The following is a 15,181-nucleotide window of genomic DNA, read 5'->3' on the forward strand; positions in this document are numbered from 1 at the left end:
ACACCTGTATATGAAGGAACTCAAGAGATACTGGGACGTTAATGAAGAAATGAGGGCAAGGACTGGTCAGTCGGCTGGTGCTAATGAATTCTAACGGGGGGCAGTGCTTACGTATATTGCCTTGTTGTATTTATTTATTAAAGTGCTGAGGAGACAAAAGCTACCAAGACCCAGTCACAGCCTTCACACTTAATGGTGAAAGGATGAATACTTTCTCTTGAGATCGGGAACAAGGCAAGGATGTTTAACACAGTGCTGGAACGCCTAGCAAGTGCACCAAGGCAAGTAAATTGCAAGCATATAGATTGGAAAGGAATTAATGCAATTGTCCCTATTTTCAGATGACATAAAAAATCCTGAACTAATAAGTGAGTTCAACAAGGCTGCAGGATTCAAGATCCACACACATACAAACACAAAATCAGTATAGCATTTCTGTATACCAGCAATGAACATGTGTAAACCAAAACCGAAACATGATGCCATTTACAATGCGTATTAAAAAATCAAAGAAGACCTAAATAAATGGAGAGATAAATTACGTTCATGGATTGGAAGACTCCACACTGTAAAGATGTCAATTCTCTCAAAACTGGTCCATAGGTTTAATGCAATTCCTATCAAAATCACAGTGAGGACTATTTTAGGCACAGACAAGCTTATTTTAAAACTTATATGGAAAGGCAAAGTTGTGCCGAAACCGGTTTGGCTCAGTGGATAGAGCGTCGGCCTGCGGACTCAAGGGTCCCAGGTTTGATTCCGGTCAAGGGCATGTACCTTGGTTGCGGGCACGTCCCCAGTGGGGGGTGTGCAAGAGGCAGCTGATCGATGTTTCTCTCTCATCGATGTTTCTAACTCTCTATCCCTCTCTCTTCCTCTCTGTAAAAAAAAAAAAAAAAATCAATAAAATATATTTAAAAAAAAAAGAAAGGCAAAGTTGTTAAAATAACTAAATCAATTTTGAAAAAGAAGAATGAAGTGGGAGGAATCCGACCACCAGATTCCAAGACTTGACTACAGTAGTCAAGACTGAGTGGTATTGGCAGAAAAATAGGCACATAGGTGAATGGAACAGAGTAGAGAACCCAGAAATAGACCCATACAAATATTCTCAATCTATTTTAGACAAAGATACAAAAGCAAAGTCTTTTCAGCAAGTAGTGCTGGGGCAACTGGACATCCACTGGCCAAAAAATGACCTCACACCATATACAAAAAATTACCTCAGAATGGATTACAAACTTATATGTAAAACATAAAACTTTTAGAAAACAATAGGAGACCATTTTGGGGATTTAGGAGGAAAGTAGTTCTTAGATTCGACACCCAAAGTACAACCTATCACAGACAAAAATTAATGAAATGGACTTCATCCAACAAAAATTTTCTTGCTCCCTAAAAGACCTTGTTTTGAGAAACCAAGATGGCGGCATAGGTGAAACACCTAACCTGCAGCCGGGCACAACAATTTCAAAGGCACAACTAGAGGTCAGAACGGACATCGTACAGAACCACAGGAGAGCTGGCGGACTGAAATGCCCACAGCTGGGGGGAAGGAGAAGGCCACGGGGACAATCGGGGGAGCCGTAAAAGCCTGAGGTATGGAGAAACTGGCGGAGACACGAGCGCGCGCCTGCGGGGAGGATGGAGCCGGAGAGGAAGGGGCGGCTGACGGCCTGGCCGGCGTTCACTGGCAGGAAGGAGATAAAGGCTCCGGAGTGCGCTAAGCGCCGGCTCCGACTGCACTGAGCGCCAGTTCCGGGCGAAACCCTGGGAAGCCAGGCGCAGGCTGGGGGAATGAATCTGGGCTGTGGGGCGCAGGCACAGAGGAGCGGGGGAAGGCAGAGCTCCAGAGGCGCGCACGGGAAGGGGCGCAAAGGACGGACTGTTGCCTGCGCCACTGAACTGCCCTAGCGGGAAGGAGACATAAGCTCAGGACCGTGCTGAACCCCAGTTCCGACTGCACTGAACCCCAGTTCCGGGCGAAACCCTGGGAAGCCAGGCGCACGCTGGGGGAATGAATTTGGGCTGTGGTGGCGGAGGCACAGAGAAGCGGCGGCTCCAGACGCGCGCACTGGAAGGTGCGCAGAGGACGGACTTTTGCCTGCGCCACTGGGTGGCCCTGCTGGGAAGGAGACAGGGACGCCAGACTGCGCTGAGACCCAGTTCCAACTACACTGAAACCCAGTTCCAGGCGAGAATCTGGGAGTCCAGATTCATTAGGGGAGGGACTGGACTGTTTGGCAGTGGGCGAAACTCCAGGGCGCGTTTCTCTCAGAGGTGTTTGCAAGGAATACAGAGGGACACAGACACAGGAGCCTCATAGGGCGGGACTGACAGGAAGCCAAGGTTGTAGGCTCCACCCTGTAGCTCCGCCCCAGCCAAGCTGAGCAGAAGCTTTTTCCTGCTGAGTGCCTCAGGTAGTGGCTGACCCACACTACATTGGAGACCCAGAAACGAGGGCATCTAGTGGTTGGTGGGAGATGACACCAGATTTCAATCACTTGCATAAGGGAGGCATTCTAGAGGCAGACTCAGTGAGCGCCAAGGCATTGCTGCATCAAGACCCGGCCCACAAACATGTCTCCTGCACAGCAACTCTTCCTATATAGACAAAGAGGGTCCTCACGGCCAATTGGCCTGGAGGACAATTCCTCCCAGTGACACCAACAACAATCAAGACTTAACTGTACAAAGGAGGACCAAGATGGAGACATAGGGCGGCAGCCTGATCGTTGCCTACCACAACAATATTGAGACTACGACGGGAGAGCAGAGCAGACACCAGCCAGAAAGACCGGGGGGCTGGCTGAGCAGATGCTCTACAACTAGAATAAAAGAGAGGGGTACGCAGGATGATGCTGATGCCGGTGACCCAAAGTCCACACTTTAAGAACTATGGCTCAGGCGACACAATGGTGGCCTGGAACGTGCTCGGCGCAGTTCCCCCGGCGGTCTCCGGCTGAGGGGACGGCTCCACTCGCTGCCGAGCACGGACAGATGAGCCCCTGGGAGACATGGGGTGGGAGACTCCGTGCTTGCTGACCTCCGAGTCCTTCAAGAATCTCAATACCCCGAAGTGGCCAGGTGCGCACGCTCAGCGACTGGCCACCGTTGCAGACCCAAGGGCCGACGCAGCGACACCGGACCAGCCCACCGCCGGGCACCGGGCACACCGGAGCCTTGCCGAGCCCGCCGCCCAACGAGTTCTGCGGCAGCCGCCCTGGAGCTCTGAGAAAATGACCGAAGGAATTGCTGAGAGGGAATTGACCAACAGGAATTGGGATCAAGAAGACGAAACCCCGCTGAGACCCGAGTCCAGGCGAGCCTGCGAGCCTCTGGGCTCAGATGTGGTCACACGCCTCTGGGTCTAGGTGAGGCCTCACGCCCCTGGGTTTGGGTGAGGCCACGCGCCCCTGGGTCCAGGTGAAGCTGGACTCCGGGTTCGGGTGAGGCCATGTGCCCCTGGGTCCGGGCGAATCTGAACCCTGGGTCCGGGTGAGGCCGTGGGCCTCTGGATCCGGGTAAGGCTGGGTCCCGAGTACGGGTGAGGCCGTGAGCCCCTGGATCTGGGTGAGACCACGCGACCAGGGGTCTGAGAGAGGTAACGCGCCCCTGGGTCCGGGTGGCCTCGTGCACCTAGGTCCAGGTGAGGCCACGTGCCCCTGGGTCTGAGAGAGGCCACGCACCCCTAGGTCCGGGCGAGACCATGTGTCCCTGGATCCGGGTGGGGCCTCGTGCACCTAGGCCCGGGTGGGGCCGCGTGCCCCTGGGTCTGGGGGAGGCCAGGCGTCCCTGGGTCCGGGTGAGACCGTGTGTCCCTGGATTCGGGTGAGGCCTCGTGCGCCTAGGCCCGGGTGAGGCCACGTGCCCCTGGGTCTGGGGGAGGCCAGGCGTCCCTGGGTCCGGGTGAGACCGTGTGTCCCTGGATCCGGGTGAGGCCTCGTGCGCCTAGGCCCAGGTGAGGCCACGTGCCCCTGGGTCTGGGGGAGGCCAGGCGTCCCTGGGTCCGGGTGAGACCGTGTGTCCCTGGATCCGGGTGAGGCCTCGTGCGCCTAGGCCCGGGTGAGGCCACGTGCCCCTGGGTCTGGGGGAGGCCAGGCGTCCCTGGGTCCGGGTGAGACCGTGTGTCCCTGGATCCGGGTGAGACCTCGTGCACCTAGGCATGGGTGAGGTCACGTGCCCCGGGGTCTGAGAGGCCAAGCGTCCCTGGGTCCGGGTGAGACCATGTGTCCCTGGATCTGGGTGAGGCCGCGTGCACCTAGACCCGGGTGAGCCCAAGTGGCCCTGGGTCTGGGAGAGGCCAAGCGTCCCTGGGTCCGGGTGCGACCATGTGTCCCTGGAGCCGGATGAGGCCTCGTGCACCTAGGCCCGGGTGAGGCCACGTGCCCCTGGGTCTGGGAGAGGCCAAGCGTCCCTGGGTCTGGGTGAGACCATGTGTCCCTGGATCCGGGTGAGGCCTCATGCACCTAGGCCCGGGTGAGCCCAAGTGGCCCTGGGTCTGGAAGAGGCCAAGCGTCCCTGGATCCGGGTGAGACCATGTGTCCCTGGATCCGGGTGAGGCCTCGTGCACCTAGGCCCGGGTGAGCCCAAGTGGCCCTGGGTCTGGAAGAGGCCAAGCGTCCCTGGATCCGGGTGAGACCATGTGTCCCTGGATCCGGGTGAGGCCTCGTGCACCTAGGCCCGGGTGAGCCCAAGTGGCCCTGGGTCTGGGAGAGGCCAAGCGTCCCTGGGTCCGGGTGAGACCATGTGTCCCAGGATCCGGGTGAGGCCTCGTGCACCTAGGCCCGGGTGAGCCCAAGTGGCCCTGGGTCTGGGAGAGGCCAAGCGTCCCTGGGTCCGGGTGAGACCATGTGTCCCTGGATCCGGGTGAGGCCTCGTGCACCTAGGCCCGGGTGAGCCCAAGTGGCCCTGGGTCTGGGAGAGGCCAAGCGTCCCTGGGTCCGGGTGAGACCATGTGTCCCTGGATCCGGGTGAGGCCTCGTGCACCTAGGCCCGGGTGAGCCCAAGTGGCCCTGGGTCTGGGAGAGGCCAAGCGTCCCTGGATCCGGGTGAGACCATGTGTCCCTGGATCCGGGTGAGGCCTCGTGCACCTAGGCCCGGGTGAGCCCAAGTGGCCCTGGGTCTGGGAGAGGCCAAGCGTCCCTGGGTCCGGGTGAGACCATGTGTCCCAGGATCTGGGTGAAGCCTCGTGCACCTAGGCCCGGGTGAGCCCAAGTGGCCCTGGGTCTGGGAGAGGCCAAGCGTCCCTGGGTCCGGGTGAGACCATGTGTCCCTGGATCCGGGTGAGGCCTCGTGCACCTAGGCCCGGGTGAGCCCAAGTGGCCCTGGGTCTGGGAGAGGCCAAGCGTCCCTGGGTCCGGGTGAGACCATGTGTCCCTGGATCCGGGTGAGGCCTCGTGCACCTAGGCCCGGGTGAGCCCAAGTGGCCCTGGGTCTGGGAGAGGCCAAGCGTCCCTGGGTCCGGGTGAGACCATGTGTCCCTGGATCCGGGTGAGGCCTCGTGCACCTAGGCCCGGGTGAGCCCAAGTGGCCCTGGGTCTGGGAGAGGCCAAGCGTCCCTGGGTCCGGGTGAGACCATGTGTCCCTGGATCTGGGTGAGGCCTCGTGCACCTAGGCCCGGGTGAGCCCAAGTGGCCCTGGGTCTGGGAGAGGCCAAGCGTCCCTGGGTCCGGGTGAGACCATGTGTCCCTGGATCCGGGTGAGGCCTCGTGCACCTAGGCCCGGGTGAGGCCACGTGCCCCTGGGTCTGGGAGAGGCCAAGCATCCCTGGGTCCGGGTGAGACCATGCGTCCCTGGATCCGGATGAGGCCTCGTGCACCTAGGCCCGGGTGAGCCCAAGTGGCCCTGGGTCTGGGAGAGGCCATGCATCCCTGGGTCCGGGTGCGACCATGTGTCCCTGGATCCGGATGAGGCCTCGTGCACCTAGGCCCGGGTGAGGCCACGTGCCCCTGGGTCTGGGAGAGGCTAAGCGTCCCTGGGTCCGGGTGAGACCATGCGTCCCTGGATCCGGATGAGGCCTCGTGCACCTAGGCCCGGGTGAGCCCAAGTGGCCCTGGGTCTGGGAGAGGCCAAGCGTCCCTGGGTCCGGGAGAGACCATGTGTCCCTGGAACCAGGTGAGGCCTTGTACAACTAAGCCCGGGTGAGGCCACGTGCCCCTGGGTCTGGGAGAGGCCAAGCATCCCTGGGTACGGGTGAAGCCAGATCCTGGGTCCGGGTGAGGCCGTGCGCCCCTGGATCCATCCGGGTGAGGCTGGGTCCCAGGCCCGGGTGAGACCACGCGCCCCTTGGGTATGGGTGAGGCCACGTGCCCCTTAGTCTGGGTGACGCCGTGCCCCTGGGTTCGGCCGAGACCAAACCAGAGGGAGTCGGACCTCCATTACCACCATTTGTCCACCATCCAGAGCTGAGGGGTCAGTGCTGACATGTACACATAAGGAACTACTGGACATTGAAATTGGGTCTCAAAAGAACTGTTGGTCCAGGGGGAAGCTCGCTACAGATTGATTCATTTGCCTGTCAGCATAACTATTATTGCTCGTCTCACATTCAGTTCTTATTAGTATATATCTAGTGACATATGATCTCGCTCATCTAGGGGAAATGATGAACAACATAGACTGAGGAACAAGAACAGAACCAGAAGCAAGGAGGCATCGATCGGACTATCGGGCCTCAGAGGGAGGATAGGGGAGGGTAGGGGGAGGGTGGGGGGGAGGGGGAGAGTTCAACCACAGGACCTGTATGCATGCATATAAGCCTATCCAATGGTTAAGTTCAACAGGGGATTGGGGCATGCGTGGGGAGAGGGGTGGGATGGGAATGGGGGGATGAGGACAAATATGTGACACCTTAATCAATAAAGAAATTAAAAAAATAAAAATAAAAATAAAAATAAATAAAGGCAAAAAAAAAAAAAAAAAAAAGACCTTGTTTTGATGAAAAGGTAATCTGCATGCTGGGAGAAATTTTTCCCAACCATATATTTGACAAAGAATTTGCATCTAGAGTACATATTCTATAAAAAAGTAGACAAATGTTTCACCAAAGAGGATATACAGATGCCAAGTAAGCACACGAAAAGATGTTCACTGTCATTAGCCATTTGGGAAATGCAAATTAAAACCACAGTGAGCTATTACTACACATCTGTCAGAATGGCTACGATAAAGTAATAACATCAAATGCTGACGAGCACGTGGAGAAACTGGATCACGCATACATTGGTGGTGGGAATGGAAAATGGTACAGCCACTTTGGAAAAAAGTTTGGCGGTTTCTTATACAACTAAACAGGCACTTACGATATGACCCAGAGACATGAAAACTTATGTTCACACAGAAAACATGGACATGGATGTTCATAGCAGCTTTATGTGTAATAGACAAAAACTGAAAGCAAATCAAATGTTCTTCAGCAGACGGATGGCTGAACAAGCAGTGCACATCCATGCCATGGAATGCTACGCTGTAAGAAAAAGGCCCCAAACTATTAATACGTACACTGATTTGGGTGGATCTCAAGGGAGTTGTGTGAGTGAAAAAAGCCATTCTAGAAAGAGTTCATATATATTTTTAATTCTCAAACTTATTTTTAAAAAATCTTTTATAATCTCTGTCCCTGCTTTTGAGGAAAAAAATTCATATAATAATTCCACTTGTATAACATTTCCCCCGTGGGTTTTTTTAAATTTTTATTTGTATTGTTGTGAGTTTGCAGATGTCCCCTATTATTCCCTCTTTGCTCCCCTCCACCTGGCTCCTGCTCCACCCCAGGCCTTCATCACACTATTGTCTGTCCATGGCCATACATATATGCACATAAGTTCTTTGGTTAATCTCTTCCCGTCTCCACCTCCCACTTCCCTCTGAGATTCTGCAGTCTGCTCCATGCTTCTATGTCTATGGATCTACTTTGTTCATCAGTTTATTTTGTTCATTAGGTTCCACATATAATTGAAATCATGTGATATTTGTCTTTCTCTGACTGGCTTATTTTGCTTAGCATAATACTCTCCAGGTCCCTCCATGCTGTCGCCAAGGGTAAGAGACCCTTCTTTTCTTAAAAAAATATTTTTTAAAATTAATTTCAGAGAGGAATGGAGAGGGAGATAGAGAAACATTAATGATGAGAGAGAATCATTGATTGGTTGCCTCCTGCACCCCCACACTGGGGATCGAGCCCACAACCCAGGCATGTGTCCTGACTGGGAATCGAACAGTGACCTCCTGGTTCACAGGTCGACTCTCAACCACTGAGCCACACTGGCTGGGTGAGATCCTTCTTTTTGTACAGCTGCATAGTATTTTATGGTGTAAATGTACCACGGCTTTTTCATTTTTGAAATAACAAAATTACAGAGATTGGAGCAGAGATTAGTAGTTGCCAGAGGTTAGAGAAGGGTGGGTGATGGGTGGGTGTGGCTACTAGTATAAAGGGTAGCACTAGAGAACCTTGTGGTGATGGGACAGTTCTGTATATTGGCTGCGGTGGTGGTTACACAAACCTACACATGTGATATACTTGCATAAAATGCTATTCTCTCTCTCTCTCTCTCTCTCTCTCTCTCTCTCTCTCTCTCTCTTACACACACACACACACACACACACACACACACACACACACACGGGTTCGTATAAACCTAATAAAATCCGAGTAAGCATTGTGGATTATACCAATGTCAAATTCCTGGGTTTGATAATGTACTCTAATTCCCCATTGGGAGAAACTGGACAAAGGGTCCCTAGGACCTCTCTGTACATTTTATTTTGCAACTTTCTGGGAATCTATAATTATCTCAAAATAAACGTTATTTTTAGCAAAGTCACTTGGGAGCTTAATAGACCATAGAGTTAGCTCTGCTCTTCACCAAGTCGGATCTGGCAGGCCTGGGTGGGGCCCAAGAATGTGCATTTTAACAGGCTCTTGAGGTTCTGATGCCGGGAGACTAGCCCACCCCAAGGAACACTGTCCGAGGGCAGTGGCTAGTCAAAACCATCTGTCCAGCATTCAGAAAATAAGGCCGCCTGCCCTCTCCCCCACCCCCCGACCCACCTGACCACGTCTCCGGGGTGGGACCCAGTCTCTTCTCACTTTGACCAGTTCCCCAGGGGATCCTGATGTGATAACAATAACCAGTTTGGGGACCCCAAACCCCAAATAAAAAACCCTGCTCTCTATCTAAGCAAAGTTCACACCATTCCTGTTTCCCTGAGTTCTTAATTCTACAAGGAAAACATTTACACTAGGGTACAAGCATATTTTGATAATACTATATTTGTATTTATTTAGTTATTACCAAATAATTTTACACATAGTCTGGATTTTCAAAAACCCAAAATAATACTCCTACATTCAAAGGAAAGTTGTCCTCCCTGGTGGGCATCTTGGGAGTCTTTATGTGTTTTTCTCGTAATATTGCTAATGCTAAAAACCATTTTGTCACAATTCCTTTAGAATTGCTTCAGAGCTGGTTTATGAACCTCCTGAGAAAACTGGCCCCATTTTACATGTAAATTGTGTAATCTCGTGAATTTATATTTATACAAACGCTCATCTATAGTTTGAGGAGCTCCTGGAAAAATCTTGAAAAGAAAAACATGTAAATGAAGTTCATTTTTCAGGGCTTCCTTTGCAGTTCCTGGGATGGCTCCACGGTTTTGTCTGCCCAGCTCTCCTCGAGGTAGCACCTTCCCCTTCCATGCAGCTCTGGAGCTGCTGCCAGTGATAGCACTCTGTCCCTCTGGGCATGAGAATGGACTCTCACCATCTAGGCATGGCCTATCATAGTATCTCATCTCCTTGGCAACGGTGACTGGTCCACGGGGTGGACACATGACCCGGTCAGGGCCAGTCAGAACCCTTCAATGGGATGAGTTCATGGAGGCCGGGGCGAACACTCTGTCTTTCTCCTGGTGCTGCTAACCTGGGAATATATTAATTTAGGGCTCTTGGTGATCATCTTTCTGCTCCAGGGCAAGAACTCTCTGCAGAAGCTGCTAACAGAGACCAGCAGAGATTTCAGGTGAACAGAGAGTGTTGAGGAAATACATACAAAGTTTGGTTGAAGGCTTTTGGCCTCCTGCAGTCTTCCTTGGATCCTCCAAGCTTACTTTCGTTTGCTCTTAAGTTCATTTGAGTTGGGTTTCCATCCGTGTTATCCTGAAGTCCTAACGAATGTGGTGGCCCCTTTCTTCTCAACCCTGTTAATGCCGATGTCATTCTGCCCCTCAAAATGAACTTCCCCAGGAGGGCCTGCCCTCAGTTGTGTACAGGCTTATGAATGGATGGTGGTGTCTTCCTGCTTCCTGAGGTACGGGTGGGGGTGCTTTGTAAAACAATGGGCACTGGAGCCCAGGAGGCTGGGTCAGGGTGCTTGACTTGCCACTCACTTGCGAAACCATCCCAGGCAAACTCCGTAAACACCCATAACTTCAGCCTCCTCGTCCCTAAAATATGGGAGTGAAACTGGGACTGCAGTTTGCTGCAGTAGCTTTAAATTCACAGTTCCTATGAGTTAAAAAGGGAGTGAAATTGTGGTCTTTGACTATTAAGTCAACTCTCTGTAGGGGGTGAAGGGACGTCCTATACCCGTGGAATCGGTCAGTGGAGAAGGTTGAGGACGCTTCTCAGAGCCTTGGAGGTAACCCCCAGGTGAGCACGTATTGAATGCTCACTGCCTGCCGGGCCTCGTTCTAAGTGCATTGCTTCTATTATCTCATTTAATCCTCATTAAAAAATGGATGGGGTAGTTATTATACCCACTTCTCAGACTAGGAAACTGAGACTTAGAGAGTTTAAGTAAGTTGCCCAAGATAGGGACCTGATCCCAGCCTGACAGCTGCCAAAGCCTGAGCCCCTTGCCATTGACCCTCTGCCCTCTACTCCCTCAGGTCTCTTCGCCCAGGCCGGCCTCCGCGGAGCGGCCCCAGGGCTGAGTAATTGCGCGGAGGATAGAGCCACTGTGTGCCCTGTGTCTTTGAAGGTGCGAATTCAAAGCCCCCAGAACCACCACGCCAGCCCAGTGACCAAGGTAAGTTCTTGCTTCCTCTGATCTACATGTGTATACCGCCACCTTTCCGAGCAAAAACTTCTCAGCCAATTATTCTTTTCTATTTATTTATGCACATAAGAATTAGCTCCTACAACCCCAAAGCACCCGATTGAAGAGAAAATTGAGGCAAATCAGTGAAGTAGTATGCAAATAAAAGTAACATTTGTTTGACGTAATTCGTAGTTTTCTTTTTTTCCAAAAAAAACCTGACCAGTCAATTCAACCAAAATAGTTCACCGCTGCCTTCCGGGAACTGAGGTGGGTAGATGGCTGGTGTTAGTTAGCCTGGGGGCTGCCTGGCCCTGTTCCAGAAGGCCTGCCCACCCCCACATCGGGGTGACCAAGCTAGAGGCTGATCATCAGTAACACCTATGCCACCCACACGAAAGGGTGTCCAGATGTCACAGCTGAATAGAAGAGCACGTTGTGAAATGGTCCCTGTAGTTCTGTAAGTAAATGGTAGTCTCTCTATTAGTTCATTCCACAGGCATTTATTGAGCTGTGAATAATATTCCTGGAAAAGATTTGGAGGAAGATCTATTAGCTGGCTAACGGGGCATGGATCTGGAGCAGGAAGTTATGGGGACTGTTACTTTTCACATTGTGTCTCTCTTTCGTGTTCTAGTGGTTCATAATGAGTGCATGTGACTTTTGCAATAAGAAAAAGAAAAAAAGGGAAAAGAGAGACTTGTCACTGGGTTGTTCCCACGGCCTCTGTCGAGCCTCAGGGTGGAGGTTGGCTGTGGGGCAGCTACAGGGACGTGGGTTCCAGGCCCTGTCCTATGAGCTAGCAGCTGTGTCACCTGGAGCAAACCACAGCCTTCCTGAGCCGGTTTCTTTGATAAAAGAGGCTGTTATGTGGGTCAGATGAGAAACGGGAGATTGCTTGATCCACAGTCAAGTTGCAGCATAATAACCTCCCCATCAAAGCGAGGGGCCCTGCACACTCCAGTGGGTGGGCCACACCAGCAGGTGCTACGTTAGAGGGGCTGAAGGAGCTGGGCTAGGAGTGCCCCTGGAGGCCAGGTGGCATGTCAACACCCTCCCCCTGGCGGCAGAAGGACTCTGAGAGTGCCCGGAGGCCTGGTTTCCAGGTAGAGACTGAAGGGCCAATGAGGACCTCCAGCAACTCTGACACCTACTACGCACCAAGCATCTGATAAGTCCTTGCCTGGGTGACAGTTTGACCTCCCAGCAGGTTGACTGTTGTCCTGGCCTTAAGTCTAACCTCCAGCCTGGACTCTCCGTGTGGAGGTGGCAGGAAGCTCAGTGGGGAAATATGGCCATTGCCTCCTCAAGCTCAACTGTGAGTGTCTGAGACTCTCAGCTTCCCAGGAGCTTAGCGAAAAGCTCAGTAGAAGTCCAGTGCTGGGAGCACCTGGGCATTTGGCTTTTACAGGGGCTGCCCCGGGTCTGGGCGGCCCGCACCGTGCTGTGGACAAGCATGGCCCCAGGAGTCCTGGGGATCTGTCCCTGCTTGGCTCGTTGGGGCATCATGCTGTCCAGTCTGTCCTCAGAGCAGGGGTGGCTTGAGTTAGATGAGCGGCGGAACAGACTCAAGCTGCCGGGGACACTTCTCTGGAGGAGCCAGTGACAGAGTCACAGGCCCGTGGAGTCTGGGAGCTGCTTTCTCCCGACACTCATGTGTCACTCCAAGTAGGATGTGCATTACCTGCCCAGGGAGGCCTCAGGACACGCCTGGCTGGGGGCCCACCCTGAACTCACAGACCCTCCAGAGCTTGATGGACCGAACCAGCCCTTTTCCTCTCAGAGGTGCCTGGGGCCCGTTTGGCATTGTTCTCCTGCCCTCATCATACTGGTGGGTCTCTGGTCCCGCACTTCCTGCCGGACTTCGGACCTCCCACTCAGAGATTTATGGGTCCATCATTCTGGCTTGTGTATCTGATCTGCTGCTTGTCTCCACGTGGGCCCCAACTCAGTTTATCCACCTAGGGCTTTGTCAAATGCAAACCTCATTGTGTCTTTATTGAAAACCCTTCAATGGTTTGTCACCATCAAGCCCTTGGGAAGTCTTTGGCATCCTTCACAACCTGACCCCTGCCTTGCTCTTGGCCTCTTCCCTCCCTATTTCCCATCACCCAAGAGCCAGTGCTGATGATCAACCCAATTTACTGAAAACCTAACCACCTCTCACCTCCATGTCTGTGCACATGCTGTTCCCTCCAGCTTCCTGGCACAGCACCCTTTCTTCTTCTCTCGCCTGGTTAACTGCTAGTAGCTCTCCACTCGTTGTAATGGTCTGTTTCCTTGGCTGCCTTTCCACTTGATTATGAGTGCGTTATACACAGGGCTCTTGTCCCATTTATCTTTGACGTCTGGCATTTACTGCCATGTTGGGCATGCAGTAGGAGTCCCATCACTTTAATGGACATGCTAATCCTATTGCTGTGGGTTCACTCCCATCTCTCTCATTAGGACCACTGCGGTGGCTCCCAATCTCCAAACCAACTCCCACCTCAAGGACAAATCTAATTTCGTAAAACAGAAGGTGACCGTGTTGTCCCACTCCAGATAAAACTCTCCGTTGAAGGAACTAGTGAAAGCCTCTTGGTCCATAACGAGGCTCCCAGCCGAAGCTTGCACCCTCTCTTCCTGCCTCATTCCTCTTCCAAAAAGGTTCCCAAAGTTTCTCAATTCACAGCACCATTAATGACTTAGTAATTTTTCATAGCCCCTCAAGGCCAAAAGAAGTCCCTAACACTCTTATTTTTTAAGCAGTTAAGTCCAAACAGCTTAATAAGTGTTCATGTTCTAACAACTTAGTGGACATTTGAAAAAATACACATACTTGGAAGTGGTTCTCACAGTGACCAACAGATGTCGCTGTGTTCCCCATGAATATTTAAAATATCCCCACGAAGCCCTATGAATTCACTGTGGCACCCTGGGGTGCCTTAGCACATAGTTTGGGAATCATAGCCTCATCGTTGCTATAAAAATAGTTATTGGTGGCTCTCAAAATTGACAGTATTTCTCCAACTTTGCACATGATTTTTCCTCTGGTCTTCATCGTGTTAGTTTGGAAAAGGCTGACAAGTCACCTGTCCCCTCTTCTGTGGACCTTTCAGGTTCTATAACACTTTTCCCATTCCTCTGTTAATTTGCATCTCACTCTGTTTTCTTGATTGACAGGCTCCTTACGACTCTGTGAGTTCTTTGAGGACAAAGCCCTGTCTTACTTTCTCTTCAGCTCCCCAAGAAGCTAGAGAGCAACCTGCACATACGAGTGATTGGGAGGATGGTTTTGAGTCTGCCTTTCTGGTCCTGGGAAATCACTTCTTATCCTCCTGCTTCCCAATTTCTTCGGATTTGAAGCCAGACTTGAAACCTCAGAACCTTGTTTCTCTTACTCACCTTTATCTTGCCATTCCAAAACTCACCCAATCCCTGTCCATTCTGAAACAGGTGGTCCACTCGCACTGTTTCTCTTCCACACCATGGAAGGGGCACCTACATGCAGTTCTGCTCTACTCTGGGCCTCCCTTTGTGGCTGGTGCAGGTGAGTCTCAGGTCTGGCTGTGCAATGTAGAATGTTCTTCCCTCTTCCCTCTTATCTCCCTGTGATTCATCCTTCAAGACCTTGCTCAAGTACTGTCTCCTCCTAGAAGCCTTCTCTGCCTTCACTGGCCCATGATCCAATCGAATTTGTGGCTTCAGGTTGGTGGTTCAATCATGTGGTTTTCAGACACTTATTACCTGGCATTTTTGGGCAACTTGGCCTATGTTCATGTGTTTCTTCTAAAGTAGATACCAAATTTCTTCAGGAAAAGAGACATGAATTACACTCTTTTGGAAGGGAGGGGTGGTCTCTCCCACTGCCACCAACTTAGTGCTCTACACAGAGCGAAGCTGAGATATCTGTTGAGTGGACAATGTCTGGAGTGGGGCCAGCAGTGAGTTCTTCCACACGTGGAGGAAATGATCCTCTCTGTCTTTGTGGCATTAGAAGACATGAACACAGACCCTGAGATGAGTGTGGGAAAGGTCCTAAAGCGGGGGGGAAGGGGCTTCCTCCCTCTCCCAGAGTGAGCACTGCATTTGGAGTTAGAACTTAGTGACTTTGCACCAGCCCCTGAGCCTCAGGTCACAGTCTGACACCTGGTAGA

General features: G+C 52.2%; 1 protein-coding gene across 1 annotated transcript in view; it reads right to left on the reverse strand.

Annotated features, from left to right (window-relative positions):
- Positions 1-15,181, reverse strand: part of TBXAS1 (thromboxane A synthase 1) — a 149,056-nt gene that overhangs the window by 76,228 nt on the left and 57,647 nt on the right. The window lies entirely within an intron of this gene.

This window comes from Eptesicus fuscus, chromosome 14 (genome assembly GCF_027574615.1).
Source record: "Eptesicus fuscus isolate TK198812 chromosome 14, DD_ASM_mEF_20220401, whole genome shotgun sequence".
NCBI classification, from domain to species: Eukaryota; Metazoa; Chordata; class Mammalia; order Chiroptera; family Vespertilionidae; genus Eptesicus; species Eptesicus fuscus.